The sequence below is a fragment of the Balaenoptera borealis genome (assembly GCF_965194805.1).
Source record: "Balaenoptera borealis genome assembly, chromosome: 5".
NCBI classification, from domain to species: Eukaryota; Metazoa; Chordata; class Mammalia; order Artiodactyla; family Balaenopteridae; genus Balaenoptera; species Balaenoptera borealis.
Window position 1 is genome coordinate 102284815 of NC_138862.1, and position 18556 is coordinate 102303370.

At 36.7% G+C, this 18556-nt stretch overlaps 1 pseudogene across 1 annotated transcript in view; it reads right to left on the minus strand.

Moving 5' to 3' along the window:
• Positions 1-937: 937 nt before the first annotated feature.
• Positions 938-18556, minus strand: part of LOC309629523 (protein VCF1 pseudogene) — a 74558-nt pseudogene continuing 56939 nt past the window's right edge. The window contains exons 2-3 of the transcript in view: positions 13143-13332; positions 938-12780 (exon numbers count right to left, since the gene is read on the minus strand). The product of the transcript in view is annotated as a protein VCF1 pseudogene (transcript). The remainder of the gene's footprint in view (positions 12781-13142; positions 13333-18556) is intronic.

Sequence of the window (18556 nt, forward strand, 5' to 3'; positions counted from 1 at the left end):
AATAAAATAATGTAGCATTGATTTATAAACCAAAGGGTAAAATAAATATTCATGAGTCCATATAATAAATGATCTGATAATTAAATAAATGTGGAAGAGTAGACAAATCTCTGGGTAGAAGTATTCTAAATAATTTACGTAGGTACTCCACTTTCAAGGAGATAGAACAAAATTTCCACTCAAGTGTGGGTATGCATAGTGACTTGCTTCCAAAGAATACAGTATGAAAAGGGGAGAAAAATAAAGAGCAACTTAACAGTGGAGAAACCTGATTAATGTTAATATCAACAGTGATAAGTTATATTAATAGTATGTACACTTGATATGATATGATGAAAATTACAATTTATCTCTGTGGTCTTTCTCATAAAACACATAATCCCAATCTAATCACAAGAAAATCAATAGACAAATCCCACTTGAGGAACATTCTACAAAATACATGACCAGTTCCTCAAAACCGTCAAGAATCAGGAGAGCTGTCCCTACATTTTACAGGGCCATGGCCACTGTGGTCTGGTCAGTCCCATACACCAGAGGGGGATGTAGACATGTCCAAGAAGGCCCTCCACAGTGCCAGGCCCCTTGAGGCCCAGGGCCTGAGTCAGGGCCACACTTGCCCAGGTCTAAGAAGGTACTGTTCTCCGTGCTGGGGAGAACTTCAGCACTCCTCTCCACACTTTATTCCCCAACATGGCAAAAGGATTTGGAATCATTTATTAAACAAAAAGTTTAAGGAGAACAATTAACCCTGTGGCTCTCTCTCAGGACCTAACAATTACAAGCCATGTAAATTATCCTTTGGAAGAGGCCTGCAGGTGCCTCTAGGTGCTTTATTTGACCTAGAAGGTAACTTTAATTCAGGAGAAGAAAACTCTAAGCCCACTTTGAAAACTAAGCCATATTTTCTGATTTGGTTTTATGTTGATTTTTTACAAGATACCACACTTACTTTATTTTCTTCACACATTATTTGCACTCTTTCTTATACCTCTTTACTGGGCATAATTTCACTACAATCACCTTGCATACCCAGTTTCCCTTACCATTATCTACCTTTTTTCCATCTATTTGAAAATCATCTTGTGACATACTATACTTATATATATTGTTGATTCTTTATTGTTCCTTATTAAACTAGTAAACTATAAGTTTATAAGTGCAGGGCTTTTAATTTTATTTTTTAGTTCATTGAGAAATCCCAAGCGCTTGGAACATAGTGGTTGCTCCAACAGTACTTAATGAATAAACGGACAAAAAGTTCCCATGGCATAACTTCATTTATGTCACACTCTTCTGAACCTAATTGCACCATTTAGCATTTCTTGAATTACTGTGTGTGTATATATTTATAATCTGCCTCATGATTATTTTTAGTGTTCCTTAATGGTGATGTTTTTCCTATACTGTGTGAAACCATGCTCAACAAGAAACCCCAGAGCTGACTGTTTTCACCAGCTAGCTGCATTATATAAAAACAAACACATTCTATGATGTATTTGTAGTTCACCTTTTTTGGGCTATTGATGTTATTTCTCATGGATTTTGGCTAAATATATATATGTATGTGTTTTGACTCATGCCTTGTTAAATTGAAAAAGCCTTTTCTATCTTTGTCCTCATTCTGTACCCATTTTTCTACAGATTTTTCATGTCACATAGTGGTCAAGTGTACACTCCAGAATTAAAGTGCTAGCTGAAGTCCCAGCTCTCTCTTTACTAACTGTGTACCCTTGGACAAGCTATTCAGTATCTCTATGCCTCAGTTTCTATATCTGGAAATTAAAGATAATAATTGTACATCTCATAGGATTTTTGTGAGTATTAAATAAGAATACTTATAACAGTGTCTGGCACATAGTAAGTGCTAACATTATGTGTCTCTCACATTTCTGCTAGAGTATCAAATTCTTGCTTCTTTCTAACTTCTTCTCATAATATTTCTTTTTTTTCCCTGAGAGCACTTGATCAAAGAAAACATGTAAAAACTGAGTCTTCAGATTTTTAATGGTAGAATTCAATTTCTGCTTGATCATTTAAAGAAATGTCACTTATGCTTTTGTCATGCTATCGGTCACTGTCTCTATCTCTCACTCTCACTCTTGCTCTCACTGTGTCTCAAACGTATGCACTCTGTGTTTATCAAGGGTGGTTTTTCTTTGTTGTCCATATATTTTTCATCAAATAATTATTTTTTCAGGAACTTTCAGTAAAATTTTCAGGCAGAAAATTTTAGGTGGAGCCCTCCCCTTTTTGAATTTTACAATGGACACAAGTCTCTCAATGCTAAGAAATGCGGGCACCTTGACAACTCCTGTGGAATATTCCCAGACATCCTAGGAAGTTGTGGCTAAAGGCATTGTTTAATTCCATCACATCCAATATTATAAGATTACATTTGTTAGTATAAAGCCACACCTCTGCAATGGTTTGGGGATTTCTGCAATCCTCTCTTAAGCGTAAGATGATAGTTGTATGGACTGCCTTATCCAAAGTGCAATGGTATCAGTAACTGCAAAGTTGACAACTCCCTTATTAATGAACTAAGTATGTTCTCTATAAGGAACCAAAATGTCTGAAAATCTTCCTACAATTAGAACTAATATTTGGTATTATTTTTATTCTCAGTTCTGTGAGTATCATAAGAACAGCTTTGCAGTTTAAAATAATGGTATGCTGGAGCCAGCTCATGTGCTTTCAGATTTTTTATCTAGATTGTGATACCTAAAGTCTCAATATTTTCCTCATGAAGCAAATCTCTTCTCCACTTTATTGCGTGTGCTCTCTATCTGTCACAGTTCTTGATTGCAAACAGACACTGGTTCAAGCAGATTTAAGTGCAAAAGCAGTTTTAGTACTGAATCACTCAGAGTAATGCAGGAAAAACTGGAGAACCAGTCTTGGAAAACAGAAAAGAACAAAGAAGGGTTTAAATCACAGCTAAAGTCAAAACAAAACTTCAGAACCATTTGGGTAAGGACATCATTTCCACTGCTACCGAACACTTGTATTTCTGACTTCACTGTAGACAGGGCCAGCACGGGATAATGGGAGCCCCACAGGTTCTATGGCAATTGCTACTCCTGGAAATTAGATATCGCCTTTGCTGCTGATTCAGAGTTAATTCTCCACCCTCTATGCTGTTTTTTATCAAAATATTTCAGTTCAAAGGCTAGGAATCTGGGTTTGATTTGCTAAGCAAGAAAGGCTGAGAAAATAAATATCTGGTCTTTCTTGCTTCCATAGTTGAAGGGGAACTCTACTAGCACCAGATTTCATGAAGTGATTAATTTCCCAAATATATGAAGGAGTTTAGAATAGATTACCAAAAATAATAATGTTTGATTCAATTTCTACTTGATATTTTGCCAATAAAATCAAAGTTTAATAACTTAGAGCAAAAGATCATCTGCACCCTCACATTCATTGCAGAGTTATTCACAGTAGCCAAGGTATGGAAACAACCTGTGTTCATTAACTAATAAATAGATGAAGAAAAGGTGACACATATATACAATGGAATCGTATTTAGTGTAAAAAGGAAGAAACATTTTTGACAACATGAATGAACTTTGAGGACATTATGCTAAGTGAAATAAGTCAGGTAGAGAAAGACAAATATTGTATGATCTCACAAGTGGAATCCAGGAGTCAATCTCATAAAAACAGAGAGTAGATTGGTGATTGCCATGGTGTGGAAGGGTGGGGGAAATGGGCAGATGTCGGTCACATGCTACTAACTTCCATTTATAAGATGAATAAATTCTGAGGATTTAATGTACAGCATGGTGACCATAGTTAACAAATCTGTATTGTATTCTTGAAAGTTAAAAGAGTGAATCTTAAATGTTCTCACCACACACAAACACAAAAATGGTAATTATGTGAGGTAATGGATGTATTAACTTATTAGTAATGTTACCGAATGCAAGTTCATGTACCTGACGCGCAGTGAGGCCAAACAAACTGAAATGTTGGAGTCTGGAGCAGAGAAAGGTTTACTGCAGGACTATGCAGAGATGGGTGGCTTGTGCCCCCAAATCCCTGAACTCTCTGAAGGGCTTCAGCAAGGCATTTTTAAAGGCAAGGTGAGGGAGGGGCGTGGTTAGTTGTTGCAAACTTCTTGGTGTCAGAATCCCTTGTTCTTGTGGCTGTCCAGGTAGATCAGGTCAGGATATTCCTGTAAACCTCCAACAAGACAAATGTTGTTCTCTGTTCTGCAACTTTTTATCTCTATATGAATAGACTCTCAAAGGTCAGAGCCTTGAGAATAGGCTACCCTGTATATTTCAGGCTACAGGCAGGCAACATTCTTTTACAAAAGGTACAGAGCCAGCATGACTAAGCACAGGCAACAGAGCACAAAGGTTAAAGTAAAAGGAACAGATCTAATATGGGGTCAGATTTGTTCTTCCCTATTACAATAATATTTTATCATGATTACCACAATAATCTTATGATAATCACATCACAATGTATTTCATAGATCAAATCGTCGCATTGTACACTTTAAAATTACACATTGATATATGTCAATTTTATCTCAGTAAAGCTGGGAAAAAGCCCTTAGAGCAGTATTTTTTAATCTGGCTATAAAATAATACATTTTCACTATTAAATATTCAAACACCTGCACCTAGAGAAAACTACTGCTAACATTTTGATGAACATGTTTTCGGATATTTCTCTATATGCTCATGTAATATGTAACCTTTATTACTAACCTAGCATCAGTTTCTAGTAAAACAGAGTCCTTTCTGAAAAATGAATCTATCCCTTCTCTATGCAGTCATGTGCTATAAGAGGGACTGATGCAACACTCAGTTTCAATTTGAGGTATGAATGATATAAAAGTGACCCAATCTACATTTCCAGGGAATAGTCCAGGAAGGACATATACAGTATAATTTTTTTTAAAGTCTGCTTAAAATTCTAGGAAAGTTTCTCTTTGGTTTTAAGATAGTGAGCCATTGTAAAACATTATATATAGACACGAGAAAGATGAATATAGCACTGATTGCAATTGGCAGCCATTCTACAACCAAAATAGAAAAAGTTCTAGAATGACGTTGACAAAGAAGAAAGGAAAAGAAAATCACTGAAAAACTCTGAGCCCATGAAAATATTATTAAACTGCTGGATCAAACAAAAACTGAAACTTTGGGACTCCTTTGAATATTATCAAATCCATTACCTTGTGGCATAATTTACTTTTAGTTAGATTCTCTACTGTTTGCAGCTCAAAGAGCTTTGGCAAATAGAGCAAAGTAAAATAAACAGAAAATCATACAATACATATATTTACAATATTTAAACCTTTTAAGTTACTCTTCCCACCTCTTAATAGATATATTAGTAGATTGATTTAAAAATTCATAGTTTCAGCTTTTATGAATTTTTAGTAATGCATAGTATAGATGTATGTTATTTTATTTTATTTCGGCATGTGCTTATTACTGACTGTCTAAAATATTTAGTGTTTTGTTTTGTTCTGTTACTATAGTAAATGCTGTAGTGGCAAAATCTTGGCATGCCCCTTTGTGCATAATCATTATTATTATATTAACTGTAGAATGATTGCTAAAAGTATGACATGTAGGTCAACCAATATACATATTTTAAATGTTCAAATCTATAGCAATACTGCCCCCCATAATTTTATAATGACGCATATTCGTGTGTTTGTAAAAATATTTATTTCTCCACATGCTCATTCAGACTTGGGATTAAAAATTTTGTTAAGCATTCCAATCTAAGAGGATAAAATATTATCTCTCTCTCTCTTTTTTTAGTTTTTAATTTCTTTCATTGCCTGTAGAAGCCAATGTGATGTTTTACATTTCTTTACGAACATTACTTCTTTTATAAAATGCTTCTTTATGCCTTTTACCCATTTGCTCTTTGGGGTGTTCATCTTTTTTCTTGTTGATCTGTAAGTGCTCAATATATATTAGTTATATTAACACTGTATTTCAGGACTTGAAAAGATTCTCTTTCATGTATAAATGTGTTAATTGCTGCTTTATATAAATATTAATTTTCATGTAGCCAAATCTATTAATCTTTCTTTTATGGTTTATAGTTACTGTCATGCTTAGTTTATTACATTTTAGTGTATGATTTTCTTCCTCTAAAATGTGATTCTCAACTGTTTTCAGTCCACTGGCATTTAAATGGGATTGAAAATTCTCTATCATCCCAATGCAAATCAAATGAACACTAAAAAAGTAAATGTTAATTACCAGAATTAAAAAGGATATATTGTTAATTTATCATAGGGAAATATGCAATAAGTTTATGATGTGGAAAGATAAGACTATTCATATGTACCCTACATAAAATATGTTCAAAGTAAATAATTTGCAATTCACAGATCAGAGTAACATAATATCTTCACTTTTGTTTGAAGGTCTTAAATGCATATTCTGTTATGTTTCAGTATTACCTTAACATAATTCTTACTAGGTACATATATTTCTGTCTCTTAAAATAAAGAAGTATTTGCCACAAGTTTATATAATTAATATCAATCTTGGTAGGTATGAAGGTGTATTAATATAAAAGACTTGACTTGTGAGCTTTCAAATATCATTTGTAATTACATGATATTTTCTTGCAATAAAAGAAAACAATAAAAGAATAAATTATTCAAGATTATTTAGATTTATTTTAAATAATCCTTTGACCTTTTCTCAATTACCTGCTTATCTCCAGTGTATAGGGTATGCTTAATCATTATTTGTTAAATAAATGAAAGTGCGTCTTCTAGGTAACAGATTAAAATGGAAATAATAGACATTAATCTAATAAATTTACCTAAGCAACAAAAACTATTTTTAAACACTAATTATGTGGAATCGTTGCGGCAATAGCCCCAGTGTGAATGAAATATCTTAAAACTGAGCTGGTTGTTGTCCTAATTTCAAGATCTCCTATATCATAGGCTCTCTAAGGCTGCTCTATTCATATATACATACACACTACAATATTATACACACTTCTTTTTTACCTTTGGTTTGCTTATTTTTAGAAGTTACAGTGCTGATACCTGTTCTACTTGTTGCTTTTAATCTCTCATATGCTATTCTCTACTTACCCTATTATTATTATCTCTTTCTGATGTTAACATCACTTCCAAATTTCATTTTCTACTAACTCCAACTTCTCCTTCAATTAGGGCAACTATCTGTGTATTCTACATACTTGCTATCTTTTATATGCTGAATATTGTTTTATTTTCATGAGGTCAAAATGTAAAGATGGGACTTGTAGTTCAGCTATGACATGTAAACAGCTTAGAAGTCCTGTGGGCACAAGATAAAAGCTGAACATACTGAAAATCAAAGTTTTCCTTAGACATCAGAACATTGAGATTGCACGGCAAATCGCCATCTCAAAATCTGGAGAGACAGGCTACTACAGAGAAACACAGCTAACCTGGAACAGAAGCTGCCAGAGCCATAAACTGGTAGGACACTTAAATGATAATTTTGATGAATTGCTGGAGGCCAAATTTGGACTCTTTTGAGAGTGAGAAACTCCTGGAGGAGTACAGTCTTAGAGGGGGCTCTCACACTTTTTTGGGGTTTTAGCTCTAGGAACCCACAAGTTCCTCACACTGAGCAGCTAAGAAAACTTACCTCCTGTCTTCGGCAAGAGGTAAAATAACCATTGTGAAATAGGCCAAGTGTACACTCCATATAAGGCCTGCTCTCCAGTGAAAAAACTTGACCAGCGCCTTAGCCCACATAGGCAGGGGTATAATTACTTAACACAAACACTCACTAACCTTTCAACCTCACATAAGTGGGAGTGAAAAAAAAAGATAAGAACCACTTGTGAAGGTCACTGTCAACCTACACAGGCCCACTAAAAGACTGAGATTTAATCAAAAAATGATAGAAAAATTACCTTCTCAATTCCTTAGTACCACTTGAACAGGGCTTCAGTAAAATAACAGGGAATTATAGCTGGAAATGATGCAAGGCATACAGAATCTTTAGAAAAACATTTTTAGGGAAACACAAAGTCAACAAAGAAGATAAAAAACTTGACACCTACTGTTACAATAAACATTAAACACAGCTCAACTCCTAGCCAGCTTCATATAAATCTCACACTAAAGGTCTATTTGCTTCAGTTCCTATTACTTGATGTGTCATGTCCAGCTTTCAACAAAAAATTACAAGTCATGATAAAAGTCAGGAAATGGCACAGAATGAAGACACAGAGCAAGTGTCAGAACTGGATTCAGATATGACACAAAGTTTGGAATTATCAGACAGAGAGTTTAAGATAATTATGTTACTATATTAAAAACTCTAATGTGAAAGGTAATCAATTTGCAAGTACACATGTGTAATATAAAAAGAGAAATGGAGACTAAGAATCAAAATGAATGATAAAAAATCAAAAACAATATAACAATGTGAGTTATATGAGTTTAATTAATAAGAGATATGTAAGCCTAGCTCATGTACTCCAATTAACTTATTAAGTGAGATTTTTTTGGTATAAAAATGCTTTTATATTCTTTAAGACATTACTTAAAGCTTTTATATCAAAGTCAGGAGGTTCTACCATCATGTTAACATATTGGTACTCATGCCTGCAATTTTAGCCACCTAGGATGTAACAGCTTTGCTTGACAAACTACACACTCTCCCATAGTTACAAAAGTATATTAAATATGTATCCTGTGTGTGTGTCTATGTATAAAGTAGAGCATGCAACAATGATAATATTAGGTTTTTAGGCTTTGGGACATACAAATGAGGGAAAAAACAAGACATAAAGCTTTCAGAAACTACAAACTACAATTTAAAAACTGCTCTTCTAATAAATAATGTATGAAAATCAAGAATACCTGTGGAATATGTGTTTCAGATTTATGTAGATCTCATACTCTGCATAAAGTTATATAAAATAATTTTATTTTTAATAATAAAAAGGTTACTTTGTTTGAAAGTAGATACTCTTTACTAGTTTATTGAATTTAAAAAATAGAAGATTCCTCATTTGTGTGTGTGTGTGTGTTAATTTCTGCTTTATAACAAAGTGAATCATCTATACATATACATATATCCCCATATCTCCTCCCTCTTGTGTCTCCCTCCCAACCTCCTTATCCCACCCCTCTAAGTGGTCATAAATCACTGAGCTGATCTCCCTGTGCTACGTGGCTGCTTCCCACTAGCTATTTATTTTATATTTGGTAGGGTATATATGTCCATGCCACTCTCTCACTTCATCCCAGCTTACCCTTCCCCTTCCCTGTGTCCTCAAGTCCATTCTTTACATCCGCATCTTTATTCCTGTCCTGCCCCTAGGTTCTTCAGAACCATTTTTTTTTCTTTTTTTTAGATTCCATATATATGTCTTAACATACAGTATTTGTTTTTCTCTTTCTGACTTACTTCACTCTGTAGGACAGACTCTAGGTCCATCCACCTCACTACACATAACTCAATTTTGTTTCTTTTTATGGCTGAGTAATATTCCAATGTATATATGTGCCACATCTTCTTAATCTATTCATCTGTCGATGGACACTTAGGTTGCTTCCATGTCCTGGCTATTGTAAATAGAGCTGCAATGAACATTGTGGTACATGACTCTTTTTGAATTATGGTTTTCTCAGGGTATATGCCCAGTAGTGGGATTTCTGGGTCATATGGTAGTTCTATTTTTAGTTTTTTAAGGAACCTCCATACTGTTCTCCATAGTGGCTGTGTCAATTTACATTCCCACCAACAGTGCAAGAGGTTTCCCTTCCCTTTTCTCCACACCCTCTTTGGCATTTATTGTTTGTAGATTTTTTGATGATGGCCATTCTGACTGCTGTGAGGTGATACCTGATTGTAGTTTTGATTTGCGTTTCTCTAATGATTAGTGATGTAGAGCATTCTTTCATGTGTTTGTTGGCAAACAAAGTTTTCTGTGATTAAAAATCTTCCAACAAACAAAAGCCCAGGACCAGATGGCTTCACAGGTGAATTCTATCAAACATCTAGAGAAACGCTAACACCTAACATTCTCAAACTCTTCCAAAATATAGCAGAGGGAGGAACACTCCCAAACTCATTCTACAAGGCTACCACCACCCTGACACCAAAACCAGACAAAGATGTCACAAAGAAAGAAAGCTACAGGCCAATATCACTGATGAACATAGATGCAAAAATCCTTAACAAAATACTAGCAAACAGAATCCAACAGCACATTAAAAGGATCATACACCATGATCAAGTGGGCTTTATCCCAGGAATGCAAGGATTCTTCAATATATGCAAATCAATCGTGTGATACACCATATTAACAAATTGAAGGAGAAAAACCATATATCATCTCAATAGATGCAGAAAAAGCTTTCAACAAAATTCAACACCCATTTATGATAAAAACCCTCCAGAAAGTAGGCATAGAGGGAACTTACCTCAACATAATAAAGGCCATATATGACAAACCCACAACCAACATCATTCTCAATGGTGAAAATCTGATACCATTTCCTCTAAGATCAGGAACAAGACAAGGTTTTCCACTCTCATCACTATTATTCAACATAGTTTTGGAAGTTTTAGCTACAGCAATCAGAGAAGAAAAAGAAATAAAAGGAATCCAAATCGGAAAAGAAGAAGTAAAACTGTCACTGTTTGCAGATGACATGATACTATACATAGAGAATCCTAAAGATGCTACCAGAAAACTACTAGAGCTAATCAATGAATTTCGTAAAGTAGCAGGATACAAAATTAATGCACAGAAATCTCTTACATTCCTATACACTAATGATGAAAAATCTGAGAGAGAAATTAAGGAAACACGCCTATTTACCATTGCAACAAAAAGAATAAAATACCTAGGAATAAACCTACCTAAGGAGACAAAAGACCTGTGTGCAGAAAACTATAAGGCACTGATAAAAGAAATTAAAGATGATACAAACAGATGGAGACATATACCGTGTTCTTGGATTGGAAGAATCAATATGTGAAAATGACTATACTACCCAAAGCAATCTACAGATTCAGTGCAATCCCTATCAAACTACCCATGGCATTTTTCACAGAACTAGAACAAAAAATTTCACAATTTGTATGGAAACACAGAAGACCCCGAATAGCCAAAGCAATCTTGAGAAAGAAAAATGGAGCTGGAGGAATCAGGCTCCCGGACTTCAGACTCTACTACAAAGTTACAGTAATCAAGACAGTATGGTACTCGCACAAAAACAGAAATATAGATCAACGGAACAGGATAGAAAGGCCAGAGGAAAACCCACACATATATGGTCACCTTATTTTTGATAAAGGAGGCAAGAATATACAATGGAGCAAAGACAGCCTCTTCAATAAGTGGTGCTGGGAAAACTGGACAGCTACACGTAAAAGAATGAAATTATAACACTCCCTAACACCATACACAAAAATAAACTCAAAATGGATTAAAGACCTAAATGTAAGGCCAGATACTATAAAACTCTTAGAGGTTAACATAGGCAGAGCACTCTATGACATAAGTCACAGAAAGATCCTTTTTGACCCACCTCCTAGAGAAATGGAAATAAAAACAAAAATATACAAATGGGACCTAATGAAACTTAAAAGCTTTTGCACAGCAAAGGAAACTATAAACAATACGAAAGACAACCCTCAGAATGGGAGAAAATATTTGCAAATGAAGCAACTGACAAAGGATTACTCTCCAAAATTTACAAGCAGCTCATTCAGCTCAATATCAAATAACAAACAACCCAATCCAAAAATGGGCAGAAGACCTAAATAGACATTTCTCCAAAGAAGAAGATCCCTCATTTTTAAAAGACCTTTTTACAGAAAGTAGCATTTGTAACTGACAGATCTGGAAATTAGCCTGACTTGGACAAACTATGGATTCAACATGCAGATGAGATTTCCTCCTACTGTTAACTTGCCCTGGATTTGATACCCACCCTCAAAAGAAGCCTATAAAAAACTGCTTCAAAGCCCCTTTGAAATTGCAGTAGTGCAGCAAAACCACAAGTAAACAGTGGCCTGTTAACCTGTTATTTCAAATACAGACTGAAAAGCCAACAGGCATTTTTTTGTGCAATTTTTTAAAAACATCGTTAAGTTGATATATCAAATCTGCACAGCGCTGTCCCTTCACAGAAGGCAAGAAAGTGCCGGCACATCATGTGGGAGGCCGTCCTTGGTGCTGTAGGCTGTGAAAGTGGGCCTCCTTCAGGGTCTGGTTGATGTGGAAGTAAGGGGCCTTGGCACAGTGTGGATCGCCCCGGCGCGGGCTGGGGGAGCACGTGGGGGCTGGACCGGGCGGTGGGGTGGTTTAAGCTGCTCTCCAGCCCGCTGGCCTGGCCCGGGCTCTTGATGCTGCTGCTGCTGCTGTTCCCACCACTGTCACTGCTTGAGGACCGTGTCCCAGGAATCGTGAAAGACAGGGTTTCTACTCTCCTTGTGGTCTGTGGGGGGAGATGGTGGTCTTCTTCACTGCCGTTCCTTCTCCTTTTCCTGGGGCGGAGGCGCTCGCTCACGGCAGACGGTGGAGGCCAGCGACGCGGCACCACTCTGCGAGGAGAGGGAACAGAGAGTTTTGCGTTTCGGCGGCCGCCACGCACTCCCCCTCGGGCCTTGGCTCTCGCCGCGGCTCTGGTGGAAGCTGCCAGCCAAAAGATTACTCTTTTGCTTTGAATTATGTATGCTGCCTTTTTGCCTTCTGAATATACCCCACTTTGAACTAATATATAGTTGTAAATAAATACAAGTTCTATGGTAGAAAATTCTTAGACATTTCAGAAGATAATACAACCCCAAATATTTTTAATCCATTAATTTAATTCATCCCTCAATTTACTCCTTTACTAATAGTTTATTCCTTTATTTAACAAAAAGGTATATTTGAGGCATGACTGTGTAACTGGCCCCTGCACACGAACTGAATAAAATATAATCCTTGTGCTTGTACTTAGAGACTCAGGAGAATCTTTGTATAACTCAAGTTTCTTATTTATAGAAAGCAATTCTAGTTAACCTAGTAGCAATGAATTTAAAACATAGCTCAAATATTTGTATAGTTCAAATAATGCTTGGGAAATTAGCAGGAACAGATAGTCTGATCCACAACAGATCCACAACAGATCATACTAAAATAAGTGTCGGGTTGGAATGCCATCATTACTGCTGCTGATGACGGAGGACCACTGTTGACATTACTCCCAGAGAACCTGGATGCTGTCATCACTATTTCTGGTCCTGCTGGCACAGCTGCTACTGGGCACTGGGTGCTCCTGATGATGAAATGAACGTTAAAGAGTCTTGCATCAGCCTTTACAAACTGAATTCAGGAAGATAGCGTTATGTGTGACTCAATACTTTCTCTCCTTCACTCACTTCACATCTAATCTTCTGGAAAATCTGTTCTCTTTAATTTTAAAATAAATGCATTATATGGCCACATTTCATTATGCCCACTGTACCCCAATCCAAGCATGCCGTGGTCTCTTGTCTAGATTACAGTAAATTTCTTCCTGCTTTCACTCTACTCTCTGTCCTCAAGGGTGCGACTAGGGTGATCCTTTTAAATCATAAATCAAACCGTTTCACTCTTCTGCTCAAACCTTTCCAATGTCTTGCTATTTCACTCAGAGGAAACCACAAATCAGCAAAACTCATTGAATGGCTAGGTACAAGCACCTGAGTAATCTGACTTCCTGTTAATTCCTCACCCTGCTTCAGTCCTACTGGCCTCCGCTATTCCTTCATAAAGGCAGATACGCTCCACTTTAGTGGAGCATTCACTTGCTAGTGACTAGCAAGCATTCACTTGCTAGTCCCTCTGCAGAAAGGCTCTTCCTCAGATACCCACATGACTAACTCCCTCTTCTTCCTCAAGTCTCTACTGACTACCCCATTTCCAAGTGCAATCTGCCCTCTCCCCCTGGCATTCCCAATCCACTCAACCCAACTCTATTTTATCCCAAGGAAAACATCAACTTGCAATTTACTCTTTGATATGTATTTTTCTACTATTTGTCTCCCCTCCTTACTTTCCACCAGAAAAATAACCTATACTAGGGTACAGGTTGAGGAAAAGGGAGAAATGAATAAGCAGATCACAGATGATTTTTAGGGCAGTGAAACTGTTCTGTATGATAAAATAATGTTGGATACATGTAAGTATATATTTGTCAAAACCAACAGAAAGTGTAGCACCAAGAACGAACCCTAATGTAAACTATGGACTTTGGGTAAAACTGATGTGTCAGTGTAGGTCCATCAAGTGTAACGACTGTTCTACCCTGGTGTGGGGTTGCTAGTGGCAGATTGTGCGTGGGGGCAATTTGTATATGGTAGTTCTCTGTATTTCCTGTTTAATTTTCCTGTGAACCTGAAGCTGCTTTGAAAATAGAGTCTATTAGAAAAACCCTCTAAAAAGAAAATAATTAACACAAATATAACTGAAAATAGATTAGTATCCAGAATATATCAAGAATTTCTAAATGTAAATTTAAAAAGATAAACCACCAAATCAAAAAATTAGGACATCAAAAAAATTCCAAGGAAATATGAATGAATACAAAAATATGCTATATCTCAAAAGGAGAATGTGAATCAAAATCATGTTTTCTAAAATGAATTTTCATGTAATTCACACATTGAAAATAACATTCATAGTAATTATAATAAAGTATATGGAACAATGGGACCTAGTTTATACTTCTGGTGATGTTTAAAATGATACAGCTGTTTGACATAACAATGTGAGTATCTGAAGTGTTACCTGACAGTCTGTCTTTAAAATTCCTTGAAGTATCTTTGCATTTTTCTCTCCTTAGGCATAGTTACCTTGAAGAATGTTTCCTGGCCCCACTGAGAAGAGGCTAAGAGGAAAAACCCAAGTCCATACATCAGAAATTATTAGAGTCTCACAGGGGTATATAATCTTCCTTTCATTCAATGAGTTCTGAGTCTCTAAATTCACACATTTCTAGGAAATGTGTTAGGCACTATGACTCAAAATCTGTTTATAGGATTTTATTTTACATACATAAACACACCATATATATATATGTATATGTGTGTGTATATATGTACATATACATATGTGTGTGTAAATATACATGCAAATATATTTTTCAGTTATACAATCAAAAGTAAAATGTAGTTAAAATAAAGATGACCTTTGAGAAACTGCCCTGTATTTCAGTCCTCAGGGTCATGAACAATTAGCATAAACCTACAAAAATTCCTTAAGGCATACCATCTTGATGACTATGCTAGATCTGAAATCTATCCTGACAACCATACCCATTTTGTCTCTTGAGCTCTGTGCCACTATTTGATCTCTGCTTCCTTGGGGTCATCTCACTCCCTTAATTGCAGTTGAATTGAATCCATTTCAACCACAGAAAATTCTACCAGCATCTATATTCTATACAAAATTGCCACAAAAATCACTTGTCAAAGATGATGACACTCCTCCTCAAAGTATATCCCTTGCCCTTAGTGGAGAAAGTGTCCTTTGGGCCCTTCCAGGGGATTTTTAGGGAGTGGATGGTCCATGTTAAATTCACTCCAGCATTTTTCTTTCTGTCAAAATTGTTTCAAGTTCCTTCTCAACATAGTACTTGGATTTGCTGGCATTTTCATTCAATTTATCATTGTCTATCAGTGCCACCTGGTCAATTGTGTGGACCACTCACAGCTGTTATGCTACCATAGTGAATCTAGAAACTCTAGCAGATAGATTGATATTAATTCAGCCACTCTGTAATTATGTACTCAGAATACCTCCTATCTACAGTCCACAGATTTTCTATAATATAAATACTAATGTAAATTGTGAAAATGAAACACTGAAAATCTTTTGGTATGATGCCTCTTTTCAAAGTTGTCTTTAATTGACAATCCCCAGAGGATTTTCAGCTGCTACCTAATTCAGTGTTTCTCAACATTGGCTGTTTCAAACTCAGCTGGGGAGATTTAAAGATTCCTAATGTCCAAGTCATTCCCCAAACTAATTGCATTGGTATTCCTGGGGAGGAACTCTGGCATCAGGATTTTTTAAAGCTCCCGGGCAATTCCAATGCATAGACAAGGTTGAGAAATACTCCTTTTTTTACTGAGCCAAAGTTGAGTCCCTTTGCCCACATGCAGTAAAGCCAATCTACTGACACCAGGTTGTGGTGATGGAAAGTGCAGCGTTTATTGCAGGGTGCCAAGCAAGGAATCTGAGTAGCTAGTGCTTAAAAGGCCTCAACTCCTTGAAGGCTTTCAGGGTAAGGGTTTTAAAGATAGGGTGAGGGAGGTGGGTGATGGGGTGCATGATCAGCTCGTGAACATTCTTCTGATTGGTTGGTGGTGAGGTAATTGGGAGTCAGCATCATTAACCTTCTGGTTCCAACCTGTGTGGGGTCTACATGCTTGTGGGCAGCATACAGTTAACTTCTTCCACCTGGGGGTGGTTTCAGTCTCTGCAAAACGCTCAAAGGATGTGGGTCAGAATATTATCTCTAGCCCTTGAGGAAGAACTAAAAATCCTTGACTTTGTTTAATGGCTAAACCATTATTATTTCGTCTTGCTCGACTGTTTTCCTTTCTTTCTGTATTTTCTCACTTTGATTAAATTCACTCTTTGGAACTCAGGGAAAGCCTAGGGAGCTAAAGTTTTTCTACAGACAAGAGGCAGGCAGAGGACATGGGCAGGGAGGGGTCTGTTCTGGGAAGGCCCAATAGGGTCCTGCTCGGTTATGCTTTTAAAGACAGCGATAGAAGAGGAATATGGTAGGCTGAATGTTGGCCCTCCAAAAGGACAACTGTGACCAGCGGTCTCATTTCTGTGCTTCCAAAGGAGTTGAGGTAAGTAATTTTTGTTTCTTTTTTCATAGTGGTGGTATCTAAAATAATGGTATATTACTTTAACAGTTACTAGCGTCTTCAGTTTGATGAAATAGAGCAGTGATTCAGCAAAACGTAGGATCAAACTTCATCTGCTTTCTTTACCCTGAGGCTACAGGCAATAAGATATTCTTTAGCAAGGTCACAGAATTCCTGGGTTGATGAATAATATAAGAATTTTAGCATGGTATTTTCTTCCTCTATGCTTTCTGTGTTATTGGTGACAGCCAATCCACACTGCAGTTATTAAATTTCTTGTGTCCCTTTTCCTATTTTAGGGAGTAGCCAACTAAAACCCTAAAGGCTCCAATGAGCACCTCATTCTAGTTGATCCTCTATATCAATTTAGTTACCTCTTTCATTAATGCATGTCTTGGAATCCCAGATTCCAATACTAAAACTAAATTTTTACCGCATTAAGTCTGAATTAAGCAAAATACCCAAGCTTCGAATTGTTTCTACTTCCTGAGGCTCTCTTGCTAGAAACCTGTACCCTGTTTGCAGTATCTGTATCAGTCAAGATTGTTACCGAAAGTGGGGTTCTGGCTGCTTGCCCTCTGAAGCCAATAAAGAGGCAAGGTTGGTGGAAAGGAAAATTTGCTTTCAGAGGCTATCAAGTGGGGGAGGGGTGGAGGGAAGAGGGCCGACTCCTGCCCAAAGGCCTATTCCCCGCACTGACAATCAGTGGGCAAGAGCATTTATAGATGGAGGGAGGGGGCTAAGGCAGAAACAGCACAGTGGGCTCTGTCATCTTGAAGTTAGTCATGCAGTGGTCTGATCAGTGTCATCTTCATTGTTTTAAATACAGTTAGTCTGTAGTACCAGGGTCGGTTTGTTCCCATTTCTTTGAGGCCAGTTCTCGGAATTGTGGCAACTTATGTCTGGTCATCATGTAGTTAACTTCTTCCACCTGGTGAGGGTTTTAGTCTCTGTAAGACAGCTCAAAGGATATGGTTCAGAATATTATCTACAGTCTTTGAGGAGGAACTAAAGGTCCTTGACTTTGCTTAATGACTAAACTATTGTTATTTTGTCTCCTTTGTTTTCCTTTGTTTCTGCATTCTCTCACTTCTCTGATTTAACTTATTCTTTGGCTAAAGTTTTTCCACAGGCAAGAGGCAGGCTAAGGACATGGGCAGGGAAGGATCATAGGGTTCTGCTCTGTTTCAAGATCGTGGTTGAGTGTATCAGAGATCAACCACAGTTAACTACACAGAACATGAACTTACAGGAAATATATTGTTTATCTAACATGAAGGTTCTCTCTGCCATTATTATCTGAATTCAAAGCCCCAGATTGTATATCAAATGGGAATGTCTTAGGTACAATACACATACTCTACATGTCAGCTGTCAAAGGAACAAAGAAGTCTAGCATCTGAACTATGTGACTTTGGTAGTAGAAAGCAGAATATCACTTCTCCATAAGAACTACATGTTGATAAATTCTTCAAACATGGGAAGGGGTTTCAGATGCCAGTCTAGAGGGAGGATTCATTGTGTCTTCAAATTTACCTAAGAATTTTCTCAGGTATGTGTTAGGGATAAGGCAGGGAATAAAGAATATTCCAGGCTGTGGGAATAAAGGACACATGTCAGAATTATAGTTTAGGATTCTAGTTTAAGATGGCAACTGCCACCCTTTATTTGTCCTTCTACTA